At 37.6% G+C, this 25,464-nt stretch overlaps 1 protein-coding gene across 1 annotated transcript in view; it reads right to left on the reverse strand.

Moving 5' to 3' along the window:
• The window catches only part of lds (lodestar), a 38,881-nt gene that overhangs the window by 6,432 nt on the left and 6,985 nt on the right, over positions 1-25,464 (reverse strand). The window lies entirely within an intron of this gene.

Below are 25,464 nucleotides of genomic sequence, written 5' to 3' on the forward strand. Positions count from 1 at the left end.
CGACTGGAAGAAAAGTTACACTTCCATGTAGAATAAAGGCAATAAATTAAAAAAAAAAAATAGAACTTAAAGCTTCCATAATGCAAACATTTTATTCTGATGAAAGTATACACAACATGTGTAGGAATACAAAGTTTGATCTGCTTTCATCTAGACGATACTGGAACATGACTGGTACAGGTGCAACACAATTGTCAAACTTACACTTCACATGTATTAGCGCTTGTGTGTCTGCTAGGAGAGTGGTTAGGTAGTCTAATGCTGCTGAAAGCAAATCGATTCTGGGAAGGCCACACTGTAGTACTGTGCCCATTGCATTTTTGGACGTGTTCCCAAATGGTGCCCACGGAAGGTATAGACCACTCAAACTAAGAAGAAGTCTTAACGTTTAAACACAATAGGAGGCCATGACTTACTCGAAACCACTACATTTCGAAGGCGGTGCCAAACAGAGTAAGGTCAAGTAGATTGTTTCAAAAATACAAAAAAATTGAAGAAATCATTGAGAAAAATAACTTTTTTTTGCTAGGGGCTTTACGTCGCACCGACACAGATAGGTCTTATGGCGACGATGGGATAGGAAAGGCCTAGGAGTTGGAAGGAAGCGGCCGTGGCCTTAATTAAGGTACAGCCCCAGCATTTGCCTGGTGTGAAAATGGGAAACCACAGAAAACCATTTTCAGGGCTGCCGATAGTGGGATTCGAACCTACTATCTCCCGGATGCAAGCTCACAGCCGCGCGCCTCTACACGCGCGGCCAACTCGCCCGGTAGAAAAATCACTTGAAAAATTGAACTTGAGAGGAAGTGAAGTGCTGTTGTTCTGTAAAAATAAGGAGATTACCAAGATTGTGGCAGAAATCCTGAGGAAAAAAACTTCTATAATATAGAAGAAGTTAAAACAACCAGTAAAATACTGTAGAGGATATAAATTACACCAAGATATACAAGAATTCATTCAGACACGTATACTGATAGTCCCGAAGCACAAGATCAGTTATACTACGAAAACAGAAACTGGAAACTGCAGGAAGAGGAAACGATAGGAGAGAATTGCTGCAATAAAAGAGAAGCCGTGGAAGAAATAATATTTTTGAAATTAAATAATCTAAATTTGAAGATTTGTGCAAGACGAGGCGCAAATATCTTACGCGGACTTAGTGAATTGGACAATTATTACATAAAAGAAGATTTAAAAAACAGCTTAGAAGAAATATTACTAACAAAAATCTAAAATGAATATGAACTTCTCAGAAATATTTGATCTTATTGGCAGCTTTTCCAAGATGATGATGGTCTGCTAAGCATCCAGATGGACCAACCTGGAGGGAAATATCATCCGAGCAGCTAAAACTACCCGAGATGAGACGAGGATTTCGCCCAGCCAAGTCAACCTAAGATGAGGAATCCAGCCAGACACAGAACCATGGCCAATGAACCAACCACGTGACGAGCGGAAGGAGAGCAACCGACGCCCGATGACGAAAGACGAGCTAAGTGTTTATAATAAGTAACATAATTCTTAATTTATATTTTTGGCATATGCGGTAGAATAGAATAGCCTACGTATGAAATATTTATGTGTGCAAGTGAAACAGTGAAGTGATGTGCATTACATTTAAGTTGGTAATGATATATTAAGTCAGTGTAGAATTAGATGGATATCTCGTGGAGTATGGTTACGTATTAACAGGTGGTTCAACAAGGTAAATGAGAATACGATTAAGAAGAAAAGTAATATAACAGCTGATTTCAAAGATTGTCATATGATGATTAATATCTATGAGTCTCGTAAAGCCATCCAGTCATAGATTACGTCACAGGTGGATCGCGTGAGTGATAGTTAGAGTCAAGTTATTCCATGTCAAATAATATTGTTAAAAGCACATATACGGTATTTAAGGTTATGCATCATATTTTTAAAGAGAATTGATCAATGAAAAGGAATATTTACGTGGAGAAAAACGTTATGTCTCAGTAGTAGCAAATAATATAAAGAAGGTTATGCGTGATGAAAATAGATATTGAGGAAGTTAAGATTGAATTAATTAAAGGTTGTACATGGTAATACGAAGTTATATGAGTTGATTTAAGTATAATAGCATGCGTCGTGATAGTTATGAGACATACATATGAATGATAGACGTTAAATATGAATGGTATCGATGCAGTAAGACGATGCACATACTGGAAAGGAAATACGCCGCGGGAGTAACTTGAAATAAGGTATGGATGGTTAAAATTCGTATACAGTTGAGAATTGAAAGATGATATAGTAGCAAATACAGCTGTTGATAAATATATATATATGAGGTTTGTGACGTATTCTCAGAATATATGAAATGTGAGGTAGGCAAGATGATATATCTAGCCGACGTACAAACATAATACAGAGATGTCATACCGCAGATACTTGTTTAATTTCTTGCACACATGATATATTTGAGTTAAGCTTAATGGGTGAATGCAAATCGAGCCAAATTGAAATGAATTAAGAATTATGTAGATAGAATAAGGAGATAGATTATTTTATATGTTGAGTATTGTTTTATATTTTATGTTAGAATTTTAAATGAGAAGATATTACACTAGGAGCCGTAATTTAAGTGGCAGTAGGGTCGAAAACCTTCGCACGTCAGTCATCATAGTACCGTTCATCAGAATGATATTCTACGTTAACGAATTCAGATTTTATAATTAAAATGTGTATAATTTATGAGGAGGAATTCCGAATTTTCTTAATGATAATGTAATTGTGTCACATTAATGCACATGAATGATTAATTTAATTTTTCAAGGATAATTAGGGATAATTTGACTCATTTCAGAAATACTGAATTCCCAATATCATGTTAATTTAATAATAAGCCAGCGCTGACTTAAACATTGCATTTCACCTAATAATATTTACTCATCATCATCTTCCTCCCAAGTATTATGGGAGTTCATAATAATAATAATAATAATAATAATAATAATAATAATAATAATAATAATAATAATCATCATCATCATCAAACTAGCAATAGGATACAACTTGTTATTTACCAATACTTTTAAACAAGTTCAATGTGCGTCTATGTTTTTAAATGTTATGTATTTTTAGTTTAAAGACACCACAGTGTTACAACACTAATAGTTTAATACCTTACAAGAATAGATAGGTTCCTCAACTAACCGTTTTAAGATTGAGTTAGGCTGATGATGCCCATTAAACAAAGGCAAAACATATACCTTAGAACTCTGTAGTACTATGTAAAAATCTAACCACAAATTGTGGAGTGGGGTGATTATCGAATGTTAACGTGTCAAATTTTTGTCCGTGAAGTCGTAAAATGACATCGTCCATCCGTAAAATGCTGCAATTTCTGTAAATTTTACAGATAAATCGTGAACGTTAGCAGGTATGATACTGTAATAATATGACATAGTTTTGATTAACAGTGTTGGGTAAGTACCAAATGTATTACCACAGATGCTGATATCACAATATGCAGTACTGAAGAGACTTTTATCCACCCTTTGAAAATTTGACCCACAAATTTTGAATCGAGAAGCAGACACTCCTCCACTGACCCGTAGAGTAACCTAAATTGGAGTGTTTATCACCACACAAAACCCCCTTCCAAACCGACTTCAGGGAAACTTTAAAACGGTAATAATAATAAAACAAGCCTCACTCAGTGGGGGAATAGTCAGTCTGCATGTAATGCACTGGTAAGGAGGTTGACATGGGCGAGGAGTTAGTGTATTCTTCGAACCAGTACTTTCACATCCAATTGGATTGAAAGTGGATTGATTTCCCAATTTCACGCCAGTTCATTTGACTTCTGTAAATAACAAATAGTGATGCTTTAGGTAATCTCCCTCTCACAACGTTCAGACCACCTTTTTTAATGCTGAATGCATCATGTTCAAAATTCAAGGAACAATCAGAGATAACTGCTTTTCACATAATGCATATTAATATAGCCTACTTATAAATCCAGTTACTCACTGGCAGTACTGTGACCATTCATGACCTCGTCATACGTATATGGAGACATCCTGTAGAGAGAATATGCCGTTTTCCGCGCGGTTCTACGTTAAATAGCCGCCGAACGGGGATAATCTTGACGGTTCCGGGATGCGAGCCGCCCCCCGTAGAGTCACACGCCTCTCCTCTCGTTGCGCGCAATTGAGAAAACAGGGAGTACAGGCGCCCGTAAGTGGAATTCTTTCTCTCTCTGAGCGAGAGAGCTGGGGCAAGCAAGATGTCACATGACTGAGAGGTGAGGTCACGAAACAGCCTCAAAGAAGTCGTCCCAACATTCGAGACGATATCACCCCATGTATTCCCCTAAATATCTGGTGGCACCAATGTATAGCTTTCAACTGTTTCGAGGCTATCAATATTAATAACTCAGAAATGCTTGATAGATAATTTCGAGTTACAGCTTCAATAAATGAGGGGATTTTATGTGGATTTATCATGTGGATAATAAGAATAAGAGGAAGTACGCACATAGCTGATCGCCTGAGATGAGAAAAACCAGATGCCTGGCTATGACAAGATCAGGAAGACTGAAAAATCCCCGGGGGTCAAGCTCCACCTACTTTAAATTGGTACTGACGCTTTGATAATTACAGGCGAGCCCGTGAAGGATTCGCAATGAAAATTGATCAACGGAAAGTGGAATGTACAGGCTTTAATTCGATACTAAATGTATCTGCTAGCGGATCGAGGTTTGACAAGAGGGGGTGTGGACTGATTCCCCCTCCAGAAATAATTCTTTCCACCATATAGGCGAGAAGCAAGAGACCAGTGTATTCCAGTATATTCTGTGCATTCGGTCTAATCAACAGGCCTATTCGTGAGTGAACAGTTAGTATGAATACTCTGTTTTACATTGTGGAAATTCCTCATCGAACAGTGATATGTAATAGTAAATGACAACATATAGCGAGTGACAGTGCGTTGCAAGCCAGATATTTATTATATTTCTAATGCACTCTGCAATGATCTGGATGTGAATTTTTTATTCGGATTATGTATCAGAGAGGTGCGGGGTGTTAAAGATATAGTTCGATCACAGTGTTGCAGTGAGGTTCGAACCGACGACATCAGTGACTGGCATTCAGCCATCATTTTGTTTGTAGACCGGGCAGTGTCTGCCGTATTCGCTCTAACGCAGTGAGTTGCACATTGTATTAAAGATTATTGAAGCGGAATGGGTCGATTGATGACCGATAAAAAAATATATCAACACGTATGTTCGAACCCTGTGAGTGCGCCCGTCTAGTGTGTGGTGCTCCTAGATTCAACTATAGTATTTATGGAGAACTAGTGTGTGCAAGGGAAGGCAACGGTGTCGAGCTGCAGGACAGATTAACAATCTAGGGCTAGGATACTTGAATATATGAGTATCTTTAGCCGTGACAGAGTTATAATGCATGACACAATTAGTGCATTTATAACACATTAATCCTTCCTCATTGCATATTTGACCTCCGAGAACTTCAGGGCTGGTGAGCGGTCTGCTGTATAGCCACTTCAACACATCAGGTATACTCTGGACTTTCCGACGACATCTGAGGATCCAATCGGCATGCGGACGAACCGGCATGAGGACTCTGGACAACCCTGCAGATATCAACGCCCCGATGACCGCCTAAGCTGATGGATGTACTCCCTGAGGAGAGCTGATTGCAGAAGTGTTGAGTACTCTTTCATTTATCTTGATAGCTAGTCACGTGTAGGGAAGTAAAATCATTTGCATGTAAATACTTTGAATATCATTTGAGTATAACACAGGTTTCAGGGATTATAGTTGATAAGATTTTCCTGTGAGATTTTCTTCGTGGCTGGAGCCACTCATTTCATTAATTAGGGGATATAATGCATGGTAATTAATAAGGCCCTAGTATAATTTACAGGTGACGTGATGTAAATGAAGGGGAATAAGGTTTCATAATATGATCCGATCGTCCAAGGCTGAGTTTAAATGCTACGAATCATCACAAAATTAAGAAGTATAAATAACCACCTAATCGATACTTTATTAATGCCTCAGGCAAAATTGAATAAAATTAAAACTTACAGGACATGTTTCGACCACTTAGTGGTCCTCTTCAGCTGTATAAATAAAGAATTGAAAAGAAAAACATTATGACAATAAGCACAAATAAAAGTTCTTTGGAGACTCCTTTGATAAAAATGGAGGTCATCAGAATAGGTCATCTTGCCTCTCGTTCTTGTTTGGAAAAGATGTTTATTCTGCGCTGTCTAGAGGGTCTGTCTTTGAGCGCGACCTGGTGAAGTAACGATGTGATACAGTTTGACAGTTCATGCAAAGCTCTGGAGAGAAGGGAAGTAGAGTTTTATCGTCATCTAAAATAACATGTGAGGGAGGAGGGAGATTGGGCTGTGCTTCTGCGATGTCGTGTTTGATTATATCTCTTGTTCGTCTAGTCTGTTTCATGTCTACCCATTCTAAGTATTTGCTAATATTCTCATATAAGATGTTTTTATGCTCGTTGTTTTCGTTGAGATTCTCTTCACCGTTTTCCAATTTATCAAGAACGATGTGGATGTTTTCCAGGTTGTTCATAAGATTACCTTTATTAATCATACAGATAATTTGAAGGTCCTGTTTTATATTGGTGAATTTGTGGTTGGACTCTTTCATATGGGATCCCATGGCAGAGAATCTTTTGTATCTTTCAGCATTGATGTGTTCTTGATATCTAATAGAGAAGTTCCTTCCAGATTGTTCCACGTAAGTTTTTTTACATTGAGCACAAGTCAGCTTATAAATACCCGATTCCTGGAATTCGTCATCTTTAAGTTTATTAGCTTTATTATGACTAAAGAATCTATGTTTCGTGTTGTTGTTTGTAGAGAAGGCTACCTTGGTATTGTGTTTCTTGAATAAGTTGGTGATTTCGTAAATCTTCGGGTTATTAAAGGTGAATTTTACATATCCTTTTTCTTTTTCTGAATGCTGTTTAAGTTTAATTTGTTGTTGGTATTTGCATTTAGTGATGATTTTATTGATGAATTTCAAACGGAAACCATTATGTAGAGCCTGTTGACGAATGAAAGAAAGTTCCTTTTTTCTGTCTGTTTCTGTTAGCGGAATTTCAAAGGCTCTGTTGACGAAACTATAATAAGCTGATTTCTTTTGCGAGATAGGATGTAAAGAATCACTTTTGATTGTAGTTGGGGTAAAAGTGGGTTTCCTGTATATTTAAAATTGGAAATGGTTGTCTTTACAAATTATTTGGATATCCAGAAAATTGAGTATGCCTTTCTCTTCTTCTTCAGCTGTAAATCCACATCGTTCTTGATAAATTGGAAAACGGTGAAGAGAATCTCAACGAAAACGAGCATAAAAACATCTTATATGAGAATATTAGCAAATACTTAGAATGGGTAGACATGAAACAGACTAGACGAACAAGAGATATAATCAAACACGATATCGCAGAAGCACAGCCCAATCTCCCTCCTCCCTCACATGTTATTTTAGATGACGATAAAACTCTACTTCCCTTCTCTCCAGAGCTTTCCATGAACTGTCAAACTGTATCACATCGTTACTTCACCAGGTCGCGCTCAAAGACAGACCCTCTAGACAGCGCAGAATAAACATCTTTTCCAAACAAGAACGAGAGGCAAGATGACCTATTCTGATGACCTCCATTTTTATCAAAGGAGTCTCCAAAGAACTTTTATTTGTGCTTATTGTCATAATGTTTTTCTTTTCAGTTCTTTATTTATACAGCTGAAGAGGACCACTAAGTGGTCGAAACATGTCCTGTAAGTTTTAATTTTATTCAATTTTGCCTGAAGCATTAATAAAGTATCGATTAGGTGGTTATTTATACTTACTTCTTGATTAAACATCGATACGGTCATGAAATGGACAACTTGTAATCATCACAAAATTCCCGATTAGTTATTTAGGATGATACGTCACCTGATGATAGAATTTCCTCCTGTATAGATTTAAGGCTGCATACTACAAGACGGCAATGAACCAATTGTGGGGTGTACTTGAACTACATAGACTGTGATTAACCATGAATTTTTTTTATTTTGTCCTGAAGGCTAGTCTTTTATTTAAATGTGCATAGTTTTCGGGGTATGAGGATCGAAAGGATGGTACTTGATTTGTGAGTTCGTAAGTATGGAAGTACAGTGTGTTTACATAAGTGGATTTCCCGGTAGAACAGATATATGGGACGATGGAAATGCCGTCATATGAATGAGATGGCTGAGGCCATATGTAGGATGTCATGCTGACAGCGCCAATGAATCGCAGAGAAAAAGTTGTTTGCGATAATACGAGTATTTAAATATAGCAAGTAAATGAATAGCCTCGCTCTGTGGGGGAAGAAAAAAGGAAATAAAGGACAGGCGAGCCGAGCCGACTGACAAGTTTATGGCCTAGAGGGGACGAGAGGAGCTCGCTGGCCACTGTGTAAAGGGATGCCTTCAGTCCTTCTTCTTTCCATAGTAGAACGAAAACATGCATAATTCAAGATAAAGACACTGTTGCATATATCTCAGGTTTGACAAATGAATGAACTCCTTCCACATTTGTTGTTATTATTAAAATAAAAACCGTGATAGGATTTTCAGGTGTTTTTTTTTACACCCCACATATGGGAGCCCTGAGCTCGAGGCTCCAGGGTTCGACAGAGACCGTTGCCCACATGTGGTAACTAAGCTGAGCTGTACCAAGATCCTGTGTGTTTTTTTTTCTCTCTCTTCTCTGGCATGGAGAAGCAAATGCAAGATGTTATGTTATTTCTACCAGTAAGTGTATTACATGAGGTGATGCAATTTATTGGTTGTCGGTTGATATGCCTGTTATTTTTAGGAACACCGTTGAAGTGAAATGTCACTTGTTATATTAATGCCTAGGTAAATCCCCATGAAACAGGCGTTATGAGGGGTTAATACTCCGCGTGATAAATCAGACGAGATTATTAGCATAGAGAATGTGACATAGCTATCGTGTTTCAAAGTGTACTCGATAATTTCAACGACCCTCAATTAACATATGATATGATTAACTTGAGTGATACAACTCATGCCGTGAAGAAGATATGCCCTTGTAAATAATATATGTGTAAAATGCTTAATATAATAAGATCTTCGTGTGTTAGGTAATTCAAAGGGGACGCCCTTTTCACTGTGTTTAATGATTTGAAGGTTATGAAATGACAAATGCCGGTCTGAGAAAAAGACAGAAAAGGACATTCAAGCTCAGACCTGATTATGAATTGGTGTAGTGTATTAATAAATATCTCGGCATATCTGTATGTAATGAAATTTCAAGAGTTTTCCTTAGTTATTTAAAAGTGTTTCTGCAAAATAGACGATGTTCCTTCTCATTAGTAATGTGTTCGTATTCCTTTGATGTCAGACTCTTTCCCTCTACTTAGAACTAAATAGTTTAAGCCCCTTTCCGGACAGACCATGTACCCAAGCTCTGAGCAAGCCAAGGAAAGACTCAAGTAGGGGTGATGGGCTTCGATTGCAGGGTCCGTCCGAGGGTCTCGTCAAATAAATCCTTACAGCGACTTCACAAGCCGATTAATGTAAAGTGTTATGCACTGGAGCCCTGGACAGGTGCAGTACTGTATGTAAATAAGGTGTTGGATTCTATTTTAAGTCATAAACCTGCAGCGCAAATTTCCCTCAGTTAATATTGTTGTGTTGTTTGAGTCATCAGTCCATAGACTGGTTTGATGCAGCCTTCCATGCCACCCTATCCTGTGCTAACCTTTTCATTTCTACGTAACTATTGCATCCTACATCTGCTCTAATCTGCTTGCCATATTCATACCTTGGTCTACCCCTACTGTTCTTACCACCTACACTTCCTTCAAAAACTAACTGAACAAGTCCTGCGTGTCTTAAGATGTGTCCTATCATCCTCTCTCTCCTTCTCTTCAAATTTAGCCAATGATATAGATGTTGATTCTCATAGGGAATCTGAAATATAATTTATAATGTCCAATAACGGACCATTTATATTGGTGTTATAAATTTAGCCAAATCGATCTCCTCTCACCAATTCGATTCAGTATCTCTTCATTCATGATTCGATCTACCCATATCACCTTCAGCATTCTTCTATAACACCACATTACAAAAGCTTCTATTCTCTTTCTTTCTGAGCTAGTTATCGTCCATGTTTCACTTCCATACAATGCCACGCTCCACACGAAAGTCTTCAAAAACATCTTTCTAATTCCTATATCAATGTTTGAAGTGAGCAAATTTCTTTTCTTAAGAAAGCTCTTCCTTGCTTGTGCTAGTCTGCATTTTATGTCCACCTTACTTCTGCCATCGTTAGTTATTTTACTACCCAAGTAACAATATTCATCTACTTCCTTTAAGACTTCATTTCCTAATCTAATATTTCCTACATCACCTGCCTTCGTTCGACTGCACTCCATTACTTTTGTGTTGGACTTATTTATTTTCATCTTGTACTCCTTACCCAAGACTTCATCCATACTATTCAGCAACTTCGAGATCTTCTGCAGTCTCAGATAAAATAATATCATCGGCAAATCTCAAGGTTTCAATTTCCTCTCCTTGGACTGTGATTCCCTTTCCAAATTTCTCCTTGATTTCCTTTACTGCCTGTTCTATGTATACATTGAAAAGGAGGGGGGACAAACTGCAGCCTTGCCTCACTCCTTCCTGGATTGCTGCTTCTTTTTCAAAGCCCTCGATTCTTATCACTGCAGACTGATTTTTATACAGATTGTAGATAAATCCTCGTTCTCGGTATATGATCCCTATCATCTTCAGAATCATAAATAGCTTGGTCCAATCAACATTATCGAATGCCTTTTCTAGACCTACGAATTCCATTTACGTGGGCTTGTCCTTCTCGATTTGATCCTCTAAGATATGTAAAGTCAGGATTGCTTCACGTGTTCCTACATTTCTTCTGAAGCCAAATTGATCTTCTCCCAACTCAGCTTCAACTTGCTTTTCCATTCTTCTGTAAATAATACGTGTTAAAATTTTGCAGGCATGAGATACTAAACTAATGGTGCGGTAGTTTTCACACCTGTCAGCACCAACTTTCTTGGGAATAAGTATAACAACATTCTGCCGAAAATCGGATGGGACTTCTCCTGTCTCATACATGTTGCGCACTAAATGAAATAACCTTGCCATGCTGGTTTCTCCTAAGGCAGTCAGTAATTCAGAGGGAATGTCATCAATTCCAGGTGCCTTTTCCTATTTAGGTCACTCACAGCTCTGTCAAACTCTGACCTCAAAATTGGGTCTCCCATTTCATCAGCATCAACAGCCTCTTCATGTTCCAGAACCAAATTATCTACATCCTTACCTTGATACAACTGTTGGATATGCTCCTGCCGTCTTTCTGCTTTGTTTTCTTTCACTAGAAGTAGCTTTCCATCTGAGCTCTTAATATTCATTCACCTAGATGACCTTTCTCCAAAGGTTTCCTTGAATTTCCTGTATGCAGCATCTACCTTTCCCAGGACCATACAACCTTCAACATCCTTGCACTTCTTCAGCCATTATTCCTTAGCTACCTTGCACTTTCTATCCACTTGATTCCTTAATAGCCCGTATTCTTTTCTGCCCTCGTAATTTCTAGCATTCTTGTTTTTTGTCGTTCATCAATCAGGTCTAGTATCTCCTGAGTTATCCACTGATTCTTACTTTATCTTTTGTTCCTTCCTAACATTTCTTCAGCAGCCCAACTGACTTCATTTTTCATGACTATCCACTCTTCCTCTATTGTGTTTCCTTCAGCCTTTTCATTTAGCCCTTCTGCAACATGTTCCTTGAAACAATCCCTCACTCTCTTTTCTTTCAACTGGTCTAGTTCCCATCTTTTTGGATTCTTTCCTTTTTTCAATTTCTTCAACTTCAGATGGCATTTCATGACCAACAAATTGTGGTCAGAGTCCACATCTGCTCCTGGGAAAGTTTTGCAATCCAGCACCTGGTTTCTGCATCTCTGCCTAATCATAATGAAGTCTATTTGATACCTTCCAGTGTCTCCAGGTCTCGTCCACGTATACAGCCGTCCTTTGTGGGGTTTGAACCAAGTATTGGCACGGACTAAATTATGATCAGTGCAGAGTTCAACCAGCCGACTTCCTCTTTCGTTCCTTTGTCCCAATCCAAATTCTCCTACTGTATTACCTTCTCTTCCTTGGCCTACCACTGCATTCCAGTCTCCCATTAATAATTAGATTCTCGTCGCCTTTTACACACTGTATTAAATCTTCTATATCTTCATATATGCTTTCGATTTCCTCATCATCCACTGAAGTAGTAGGCATATAGACCTGCACTATTGTGGTGGGCGTTGGTTTGGTGTCTATCTTGACGACAATAATTCTTTCACTATGCTCGTCGTAGTAGCTTACCCGCTGCCCTATTTTCTTATTCATTATTAAACCAACTCCTGCACTTTCCCAGTTTGATTTTGTGTTGATAATTCGGTAGTCGCCTGATCGAAAATCCTGTTCTTCCTGCCAACGTACTTCACTTATACCAACTACATTTAACTTTAGTCTATCTATCTCCTTTTTCAGATTCTCTAACCTACCACAACGATTCAAACTTCTAACATTCCATGCTCCGACTTGCAGAATGTCAGTATCCATCTTCCTGATGATTGCCCCCTCTCGTGTAGTCCACACCCGGAGATCCGAATGGGGGACTAGTTTACTTCCAGAATATTTTACCCGGGAGGAAGCCATCATCAGTACATCATTCATACAGAGAGAGCTGCATGTCCTCGGGAGGTAGTTACGGCTGTAGTTTCCCGCTGCTTTCAGCTGTGTAGCAGTATCAACACAGCTAAGACACGTTGAGTATTATTACAAGGCCATATCAGTCAATCATCTAGACTGCCGCCCTTGCAACTACTGAAAGGCTGCTATCCCCCTTTCGATGAACCATTCCTTAGTCTGGTCTCTCAACAGATACCCATCCGATATGGTTGCACCTGCGGCTCGGCTATCTGGTTCATTGGGACACACAAGCTTCCCCACCGCGGCAAGGTCACATGGTTCTCAGGGGAGGCAGTTAATATTAGGATGGTGCAAATTGTGACAAATGTGATAAACAGACATAACTTGAAAACAATATTCTCTCAGTGATGGGTAAATACTGTAGGCCTAATACAAGTGTCAAGCTCGAATTATTATTATTATTATTATTATTAGTTTACGATTATGATTATTACTTATAATGTATGGCTTTGAAGTGTTACATCCAGTTAGTATTTGTAATTATTACATCATATGTACATACAATACGACTGCATACTTTGTGAGGTTATGTCATGAACATGCACTGTATACAAGGTGCGTTCCATAAATAATGCGACTAAATTCATAAAGAAATCATTTATTGAATATATTCCTACAAATAATAAAAAATCTTCAAAATAGCACCCTCTTGCGTCGACACACTTCTGGAGGCGGTGTTTCCATGCCTTGAAGGCCTTTTCCGGAATGTCTTTTAGAGCCGATGTAACATGCGCCTGGATTCTTTCAATCGTGTCCCAATATTTTCCTTTCATGACTCCTTTTAACCGAGGAAACAAAAAAAGTCAGCGGGAGCCAGGTCAGGACTGTAGGGAGGCTGGGGAACCAATGGGGTGTTGGTGCTGGCCAGGAAGTCCTTGACAATGAAGGCGCTGTGACTCGGCGCGTTGTCGTTATGAACTTTCCACGTGTCCTTGATGTCGCTTCGGCAGTGCGAGACCCTCCATTTCAGTCACAATGCGGAAAGCTGTTGTTTTTGCCATGTTTAGAGTTTGTGCTATCAATTGAAGGCTCAGCCGTCTGTCAGAGTTCAAACAATCGCACACATGCGTCACATTTTCGTCGACTCGTGAGGTTGATGGCAGCCCACTGCGAGGTTCGTCGGTTATCTCATCTCGGCCCTCCATGAACGACTTGTGTCATCGGAAAACTTGTGATTTGGACAAGCAATCAGTCCCAAAGGCCTGCTGAAGTAATGGAAAAGTTTCGGTGGCGGACTTCTCAAGTTTAACGCAAAATTTGATAGCGTACCGTTGCTCTACAGAACAATCCATTGTGCCGTGTTACACAAACTCAAAATCGGCTTGACAGAAACGCACATCCTGACTCTCTGGCAGCTCGCTGCCAAATGAGACAAAGAGTGTTTGAAGCTAACACCCCCATCCACCTAGCCCAGCAGGTTAGAACACGCTGCGGTGTACAGTTGCGTCAGAAAATAATTTCTCGCATTACTTATGGAACGCACGTTGTATAGACATTTATGTCAGTTCAATTAATGTAAGAACCTGTATGTAATTTATTCTTACCTGTATATATAATTTGTAATCCACTACAAAATTGTGAAACAAACTAACTTCCAGAATGATACTGGGTAGATGACAACGATGGAGAATATTCTGTACACTATATGTATTAAGTACTCTACAATTTGAGCAGGTATTTTTTGTAACATATCTTTATACTTGTGACCACGTGTTGTGACATGCTTTTAAGCAGTCATCTGTTTCAACTCTGTTTTAAGGTTGCAATCTCCATGTGCAAGATAGGCAATTGTCAAAATGGCAGTTTGTGATGTGTTTTGTTTCTGACAGCAGAGATTAAGGTTAAGAGTGTATTTAATTTGTAAATAGATGTGAATAAATAACTGTACGAACTGACAGCATTTTGTTGTGCGTCTTTGTGGATACGTTTATTGACAAACAACTTTTCCAAGTCTTTATATTAAAATGTTACACTAAAGACTCTTAAGTATGGTATTTTAAAGAGTTTTGCTGAAATTTGCATGACAAATCTTAAAAAAGCTTTTACTGTAATACAGTGTTGATATTTCTAGTTGAACTTCATAGCTCATAAGGACATTACCAAAGGAATGTAATTTCAACAAGAATTTTATATCACAGTTTGCATATTGTGTGTATAGTTTTTAAGTTTATAATATTGTAGCTGAGGATGGTTCAATAGTAGACCGAAACCAATCCTACTTTTAATGAGGCAGAATGAAAATTCAATTATATTTGTACAGTGTTGATTAGGTGGGAAGTCTTAAAGTTCTGGTTACTGATACGCATATAATTCATCATGGAATCATCAGGTTATTTTGACAACACAAAATTAACTTCAAGGGACAATTCTACCCACTGCATTAACCTGTTCTTAGCATAATATTGCCTTTTTCTACTCCTTTTTTTAACTTCATCTGCTTCATTCTGAATAACTATGATAGCTGCAGATATTTCTTCTTATGAAAAAGAAAGGCATTTTCATTGCTTTGGAGTGCACTCATAACCGAACGTCTGTGGTCAAATCAAAGAGTGACAGACTTGTACACTTCCAGCACTCAAGAATGCACTCTCCAGGAGCACATTCCAGAGTGTGTATGTGTGCCCTAGTAGCCCTCTAGAAGCTGCAACCGTTCAAGGCTGCACAAGATAATATTGCAACAGAAATTATCACTAGTCTCAATCATATGATGATTGTAAAAATTTTGCACACAATCTGTCAAGAAATCTGAGAAGCTAATATGGCTGGGTAATTGGACGAATTCAATCTAGATTCCTATTTTTTTTAAACAGGCAATTAGCAAACCTACAGAACACTTGCCTTGATATCGCATGTTGGTAAAGTAAGGCTCTATAAAATCGTAGTAGAGAGAATCAAAACATATTTCTGACCGCAAATACCACCAGAGCAGTCTGGATTCATGCCAGAAAGAGGAACTCTTGAAAACATCCTGAATATCTGACAAAATCAGATTACAAGAAACCATTTTATTATACAGTTACATAAAATGTGGATGATAATGAGTGAAATGGGAATGCCACACAAACTGTTCAACTTAAGATCTTTGTATGAGAACAGCACCAGCACAAAGTTACCAATAAAATGAGCGATCCCTTCAAGATAGAAAAGGACATGTCAAGGCTATGTACCAAGTCCTATTTTATTTAACATCTACAGAGAATGAGGAAAGGAACAGAAAAATGGCATGGTGACATCAAAATAGGCAGAAAAATTACCAACCTACGAAATGTTGATGACACCACATTAACTGCTTCCTCAAAGTTAAAATGCTCAGTCTCCTTTAAAGAGAAGTGATGATCACTGACAACAGGCCAAACAGGTTTGAAACTGTGGAATGTGTGAACAACTTGCAGGTAGTGGACAAATTTGTTTATTTAGGCTCACTTATTACAAAATGCGCTTAAATTCCATAGAGAAGCAATGAACTGAGAGATATTTTGGGTAGGCAGGAGGGATATGAAAAACTTCCTCTGTAAGGGATAGTTGAAGTCCTGAGAGACTCGGGAAGACCAACAAAAAATAATGAAATTACACACTGAAAATGTCCCATTATAACAATGCATTACAATGGTGGGAAATACAGTGCTCTAATTTTACAACAAAACCTTGAAACATTCCACCACTGGCCAATTTACAGCTCTGTCAACTGCAGTGGAGGAGGCCAGGTGACAGAAGGAAATTACAAGTGAATCCCAGCTCAAACTTTCCTGCCGGGAGTGTCCCATTACTACTGGCAAATCAAGATACAAAAGCGTGCTTTTTAAGTAAGTACTGCTTTTAAATATGGCCCCTGCAGCGCTTTAGTTATCGTTCAGAGTATGCATGTTCAGTACGTACATCTGTAGGCTAGCCACAAACGCTATTACGGAAGCATTCACCCGTATTTACATTTGTTTGTGTATATTGAATATGCCTCTGACAATTAACTGTACTTGCAAAAAAAACTACTCGTATTTAGCAACTACAGAATAAAATGAGAAAATAACAGCACAAATTTAAATATGAAAAGTACTGTATTTGTATACAGGTTTGTCACTCACAATCTATTTCATATATCGTTGAAAATTACCTGCCATAGGACATGCCTCACATAGTTTAAACAAATTATTTGCCACTTTATGTAATTCCGCTTTGGAATTAAGACTGTATTGGAGGTGTTATTTTTGCCTTCGGTTCTTTTATAGTACGGGAATTATACAGAGTGACTTTGAAAAAGATTCCAATATTTACAGGGGAGGCATCACACAAAAAGCAAAGGAAATAACATCCTATAAACATTGATCACAAACCCAATATCTTTGGAGTTATGATCCACTACCACCAATGATCTTTGATCTACTCAACATGTAAGGCTTCGGCCACAGTGCCGGCGGCGAGCGGAGCATTACCACTATCGAAAAATTGAAGAGTGGGGAGGAGAGAGCGTCTGTGTGGACATCTAGCGAGAGTCAGTAAGCAGCGCGGCATTACCCCTGCACGAAGTGATTAGATAATGGCTGTTTCAAAGGTTTCTCGTTTGTCTCTGCTTTTAGAGTTTTTAAAATCTAAACTGAAGAATTCGATGCAGGACTAGGAGAGAATTTCGTAATCATCCAGTAAATAAATAACGTGAAATGCATTTCATCATTTATATGGAGAACTGAATTGATTTCCTGCTAAGATTTTTCAAATATACTTCTATGCCCATTCAAATTTTTTACTTCTTTCTAAAACTTAAGGCGTGACTGCAGAAGCATGTCACCAACTTCTGGAGACCCATAAAAGTCAGATGTAATGACAAACACAAGTTTTCATATACGCAATATATTACAAAGGATAATAATATTAATTCAATAATAATAGGGAGTAAAATAATAATAATAATAATAATAATAATAATATGATGCATTAAATTCTCAGTTCAATACAGACCAACAACATGAAATTCATAACCCTTGATAATATTGTTTATGTCCATAACCGTGATTGATTTTTAACTGAATTTATCGAGTATATTTAAGATTGTTCCAATCACTTTCCAGGCTTCCCTTGTCACTATAAGGTTTTCGAAGTTGTTCTCTCTGTCGTTCCATAGGAAAGTTCAGGTTTGAACTTCAGAAATTAGCACTTTTATCTCCTCTCTTGTTAACTCACGAACAGTCATTGCGAGCGGCGCAGCTGAAATCTCAAACAAGAGTGAGTCGCTGGCGGCGTTGTCCTTGAGCCCAACTTCCCCTCCAAAATGACGCGCCGCTGGCAATATGGCCACATGCATTTGCTAACGCAGGTTTGAGTCTCATCTTTGCCGCCACACAACGCAACGCTCTGCTCGCCGCCTGCACTGTGGCCGAAGCCTAACAGTCATCCATTGCAATACAGCTTTCTACCTTACGTCGCACGGAATCATGCATTCATTGGGTGCTGGGAGTGTCCAAGGACAAGTTCAGCTCGCCAGGGGCAGGTCTTTTCATTTGACTCCCGTAGGTGACCTGCGCGCCATAATGAGGATGAAATGAGACACATACACCCAACCCCCGTGCCAGAGAAATTAACCAATTAAGGTTAAAGTTCCCGACCCTGCCGGAAATCGAACCCATGACCACATGCCATATGAGGTGTCTCAGCCAGTGCAACAAACCATATCTGCCATTATTCTTGGCTTTTCAGACCAGTGTCACCACCTCACCATCAGATATTTCCTCAACTGTAATCATGTATGCTGAACCCTCAGGTCCAGGCAAAATTCCCTCTCCTGGACAGAAATCAAACCCGGGGCCTCAGAGCGAGATGTAGGCATGCTACCCCTAGACCGCGGAGTCATAAACCTACACTAATTGTCCAGTCATCAAAAACAGAACATTAAGTGTCTATAGAATTAAGAGCAGTATGGCCTGTGTGAACATCTTGTTGAAAATATCCATGATCCTTTTCCTCCCGTGTCGGTTCATTATCAGATAAAAAATTAGATTTATGGCTTTTCAGGCGTTTGCTCTATTAACCAGCATTTCGTCTTAGGTCTGACACTAGACTCGTCAGAGTGGGATGTGTCAGACGCTACCCACTGATGCTGGGGTGTATGCAGGTGAACTTATCAGAAGCCTATTTAACAGGCACAGTCTGATAACTGCATACGGGAGATAAAACTCCACAATGGAATTAATGCCCGCTTAGCAATTCCAAATGGAAATTCTAAATTCCCACGGAGGGAATTATATATTTTTCAACCAAAAGAACATATCAAAATCAGATAAATTAATGTATGGCTTTTCAGACAAAATGCTGGTTAATAGAGCAAACACCTGAAAAGCCATACATCTAATTTTTTATCTGATTTTGATATGCTCTTTTGGTGGAAAAATATCTAATTCCCTCCATGGGAATTTAGAATTTCCATTCGGTTCATTAAGTAATAGATTCAAAATTGTTCTCATATACTCATCTGAATTTACATGGTCATCAAAATGTATACGCACAATTACCCACTGTGCTCTTACCGCACACAACATCCCAATTTTAATGGTACTTCCTGTACAATATATGGGTCCTCAGTTCTCCTATCACACATTGTGAAAATTTACATGACCAGATAGATTAAACCATGCATCGAGACATTAGCTGTGGATCCAAACTTCCATTGTAAATACGTTCACAAAACCAACTGCAGAACTTTATTCTTGCTGCAAAATCTGTCCAGTGAGTTCCTGCACAAAACTTATTTTATATGGTTGAGATTTCAGCGTTCTGGGCACTTTGTGAGCCGACCCCATGGATATGTTCATTTTTCTGCACTGGACGATCAAGTGATTTTCTGGAACTTGCTTCTAACCATGTCTGAATATCACCAAGTCACATAAAACATGCCTTTTCTGCTTCCTCTGTACATCACAAACTGAAACTATTGTACACCACTTCTTTATCAACTTCAAAATGCAAGATTTTTCACGGATGCTAGTCAGGATATTTGTAAGCAGATCTCAGAGCATATCTTATGTAGTTTTCTTTCTTTTATGTAACAACCCACCAAATAAATTCGCTGTTCAACTAAATACTTCATTTACCGATCAATTACATAATAAACAAGCAATGAACACAATATACAAGCAGCAGTTGCACACACATTCAGGTAAATTCTTAGAAGCAACTAACTGCTGACCGGGCGAGTTGGACGTGCGGTTAGGAGCGTGCAGCTGTGAGCTTGCATCTGGGAGATAGTGGGTTCGAATCCAACTGTCGGCACCCCTGAAAATGGTCTTCCATATTTTCCCATTTTCACACCAGGCAAATTAATTAAGGCCACGGCCGCTTCCTTCCAACTCTTAGGCCTTTCCTATCCCACCACCGCCATAAGACCTATCTGTGTCGGTGCGACAAAGAAAAAAAACAAACCTAACTGCTGGAGTGTTTTGTCACCTGTCTTCCCGTACTGCAGTTAAGAAAGTCGAAAGTTGGCCAGCAGCTGAATGATCTGAAGTTTCTACGTAAAACAAGAGTACTGCAGAACGGTATGGTAGAATTTTCTTTTTTAAAAGAGTCCAAATTTCAAGATAATCAAATCGGATGATCAACAGAAACAATATCCAATCTTCCTCACAGGCTAAAATATTATTATTATTATTATTATTATTATTGCATCTCCAATATGCATAAACCTATTACATAAAAAGTATTAGGGTTATAGTTTTACAAAATATAATGAAATATTACATATAATTCTCAGGTATCATAGTTGCTTAAATAGCTGCTCCAAGTAACTCACAAAAGCAGAACACAATTTACAAAATACATCTCTGAGTGGTGGTGAGAAGTGGAATTCACAGCAGTTCAAACACCGTACTATGATACGTCTTTGGCCATCATGTAATGGACATTCGAACAAAAGGCGAGTAAAAGTTTGCTCGACGTTTCCGCACTGGCACTGGTAACTGTCTGCTATCTATATCTTAAATCTCTGAAATTAACTTTTGAACTTGCCATGTCCATTAATGAACTGGCTAGGGATATAAGACTCCTTGAATATGGATTTGAGTCACTGGAACACTGTTCGGAAAAAGAAGTTTCTCGTGTTGCTGTCGTTTTTACTGCTGGTCCAAATCAAATTCCATTCAATTATGCTTTCCTTACAAAGTTCTCTTTTAACATAAGTTAAAGGAATGTTTATACAGACTCACCCCCAGATTGCGGAGTCCGATGTGTGTTTTAGATTTTAATTTTGCTCCAGTTGTCATTAATGGAACATTCTGATGAGTTATGCACACACGCACAAACAGAATGTGTACCACTTGAATCTGCCGATAGTTTTTAGGGCATAGCTCAGCAATTCTAGAGAATCCGGTATTCTCTGCGGGTTACGCATTTTTCTTTGAACAGTTCAAAATTCATTAAGTTCTAAACTTCAAAAATGATCTTGAAACATCATGGGAAAATTTTTTTTTGAAAAACTTGGATAGAGCCTATATTTTTCTTTTGGAAACATTTCACATTTTTGTACCACTTATGAACAGTATAATATATTGCGCCATTCCGAGTCCAAATCTCACAGCGCTCAAGAAAAATCCACAGCTAGTGTCGGTGAATCTCGGGGATTACAGCAAATAGTTTTTTAAAAATGTTTACGTGAATTTGAATGAGAGTTATCCAATGCAACACTTCCATTTACGCCAGACAAGTTTTAAGGGCGTTTCAGATTTAAATCAACCGCAGAATCAGCAAATATTTACTAGCTATGCCATAATATTAATTTATATACTAATATTATAATCTATAAATAATAATAATAATAATAATAATAATAATAATAATAATAATAATAATGAACTTAATCGTAATTACTATTATTTTATCAAAAATATAGAATAGGATGGATAAAATAAATCTATCTGAGGCTCGAATATTCATCAATATTTACAATAATATTCCTTTAAAAACACTGGTCGAATATCATCCTCTTCATCTTAATTGTCATAGCATTCAACAACAAAAAAATATTAATCTCAATTTCTCTCTAAGCTTTTGATTTTAAAATTATACATATAATTCATCTCATATAAGTCTTCATAGATTGGAATTATTTAAATAAAATTATCCTATCTTAACACAAATTGTTTCTCACATTTCGAGGATTAGGCTTCTTATTAAAGTATTAAACATTCAAGAGCTTGTCATGTCAAAAGTAGATTATTTGAATAAAGTGTTTGAAATGTTTAATATCTCATAATATAGGAAAGGAAATAAAATATTTTTGATATTAAGAACAATTATTTTGATTTTTTTCGTATCAGACGTACACAATTAGGCGTACACAGAATAAGATCATTTTCAAATATGTAGCCTTCGATGGCTACCTACCATAATATTTAAAAAGTAACTAATCACAAACAATTATATTTGAAATATCTTCTCTGGAAATAGGTGAAATTGCCCTAAATAGATTCAATAGTTTCATTGTCAGGTTGCAATTACGTCTTACCACCTCATAAAATTCAATAATTTTATTACAAGTTAACACATTGCTGTCCGGCCCATCTGACGTATAACTGGCCCCTGTGGCAGGAAGGTTTTGGCAGAGATATGGAGTTATTGCAGGGTATCATAATTTAATAATTTTAGGTTCATTCACAGTTATATCTGTCCACTTTAAAGGTTTTGGTGAGATTTTATATTTCGGTTCATTCTGGTATTGATATCTGTTTGATTCCTCCACCACAGACGCCTACAAATCATTACAAATGAACAACTTGACATCACAACCTATATTGTCAGGTTCACTCGGCGAAATTTTAACGCCAGGCGTCCACAAGAAAGACTCCAGAAACAGTATAATATCCTGTTAGGCCACTCACTGCCAGAAATAGGGAGAATATTACCAACAGTACTTACATCTAGACCATTTTTGCTATCTGAAGCATCAGGTCATTGCTCACATGGTAGAATAAACGTGTCATTCAACGCATCACTTCCACATAAATGCATGACACTAGCACCAGAATTATCATTAGACGATTCATCTTCACTCTCCTCACAATCACGGGAAATATAAGACAAATTATCAGCGTATAATTCATGTATAATATCACCAGGAGTCAGTCCACTGTTTTTGTTTACCGGGGCTGCCATTTTTGTTTACTAGCATTGATGGATACACGGAAGATATTCGAAGACAAAAACAAATGCAACTGACGCACTAAAACGGGCAAAACCAGTACTAAAAGAAGCGTAGTTTTTCTAACATTTAGGCACATCAACGATAATCTCCAAATAGTTCCTCAATAACCGTTAGATGGCATCAGAAGACAGACTTGCACAAACACGTATTTATACGTGATCGGCTGCAGAGCACCGTGCTTGAAAACACGCATTGATACGTGAGCGGACAGCATTGTGTTAATAAGGAATTCCATGGATGAAATTTTAACTCCACATTAGTGATAGACTGTCATAAAGATGACACTAAGATCGTACATCATATTAACATCCTGTTATTTTAGCTTATATCAGTTTAAACCATATACATAATATATAATTCTCTTCAAGATTGCCATATGAGTGTTGATTATACATCATTGGAATTATTTTCTATGACCAATATCTGTTATTAGCTCGCAAGATGTTTAAACATCATTACTACCACTCACTCTAACATTGATCCACATTTGCGTTACTTAACTACTCATTATTTAATCACATATGAAAACCCTTCCTCATACGTCTTCACATTTATATTCATCAACCACTTTCTTTTATACAACATTATTCCATCATTTCATATTCGCTTTCTCATATTTTCTTCATATATTTATACTGCTCCATATGCCAGTATTACTTATCTGATTCTACATAACAAAAATCAATTCACTTCTCATATAATCAAATTATTGCTTCATGGGTTAACAACTAAACCGTATCTCTAGCAATATGCATCTTACTTATCCATATATATTCATATTTAACCTGTACTGGCTTATACTTGGCAATAAGTGGTCAATATTTATGAACTTGGTAATCTACGACTTGATATTAAGATGTATCACACTTCATTCTCAACAAAACTTCCTGTCTTTGGCATGGTTTATTGAAAATTAACTGAAATATCGCTAATGTAACACTTACTTCACTGACATATGCTCACTTTCCTACCTTAGGATGTAGGTACTTAAATCATACCGAAGACTATCTATGACCTTCCTTAATACATCACTATTGAATCACTCGCGTAAAAACTACATGTTATTGAACATATCATGAAGATATAGCGACCTATTCCTTCCGAAAATAATCAATCAACAACTACCTTCTACAAAGAAAAACATAAAATGATCTTAAAATAAACTGTGAAACTTATTCTGTGTCTGTCTGCTGCCGGGATTGCTGTTCGTTCTGCTACATCTCTGTACAGGTTCTCCCTTGCTTAATGGCTCAGTCACCTGAGATTCTCGGGAAATGAGCTCGTATCTGCGGGTGATGTCGTGTCGGCAGGAGTCCATCAGTCGCCAATCCCATGCTTGATTTAATGAAACATCACATCGATCTCTTGCGCATGTATGAAAAATACATTCAAAGATATTATTAACATCTTCCTGTTAGTTGCAAAGCCTTCTTGTACTATTATTTTGTTTTATATAATCTCAAATATAACATCAACTCATATGCTATATACAGATTACCTATACATCTGTTGCGGCTTATGATCATCTAATTCAATGGTAATTTATCTCAAATGCTTGGGTGTTTTTATCTGCTTTTCATAATGACACCTTTGCTTTTCTTCTATGAAATTCCAAGTGAATCCCATCGTATTTTATCTTCTTCTTCTATTTCATCTTAAATACTATATGCACGGAATTATATCCTGGTAATGACTTCGGTTTTTACCGATTTTAACTTCAAAATGTTATTTCTTCTACAGAATTACTCTTCCGATTTTCACGCCCGCTTTTTTGAAAATAAGTTATCTCTTGTTCTCTCTGTTGATTCTAACAATTTCCGATGGTACATTTTATCTCGGTCACGGCCACTATGATTCCAATTGCTTGTATCATTTGACATGTATTTTTCTGCCGTTTAACACGCAAACTTTTTAACATTATTCACGGTGAATGATGACTTTTAAATTCCGTATTCTGGTAATCAGGAAAATGGAATGGCGCAATACACTTCCAAAACCTAATAATCATGTTACATATCAAATGAATGCCTGTCAAAATGTGAGGAAAATTGTTTTTATTTTGTTTTAATATCTCGATTAGAGCATGAGAAAGTAACATTTTTGTTTATAACTTGAAAACATTTCAAACCATTACACACTGAAAATGAAAGGAGTGAAAATATTTAATATCCGCAATCACACCAACAAGATATAACGAAGAATGAAAACACTGACCACTCAAGTGTCCATCTCCTTTAACCAAGTCCAGAGAGGTCCCAAGTCCTTATTACCTATCATATGGCCAATGCTTTAATACTGGGTTATGTCTGTTAGACTTCATGTGTCTACAGATAAACTTAATCATATTCTACAGTGATATGTGTAAATTGCCCAGTTTATAATTAGTGATCATAAAAGCGTAAGTTAATATACTATATGTACGGTTATGTTGAATACCGTGACATTATTAATTCCGTTCATGTGAATAAAGGT

This window comes from Anabrus simplex, chromosome 5 (genome assembly GCF_040414725.1).
Source record: "Anabrus simplex isolate iqAnaSimp1 chromosome 5, ASM4041472v1, whole genome shotgun sequence".
NCBI classification, from domain to species: Eukaryota; Metazoa; Arthropoda; class Insecta; order Orthoptera; family Tettigoniidae; genus Anabrus; species Anabrus simplex.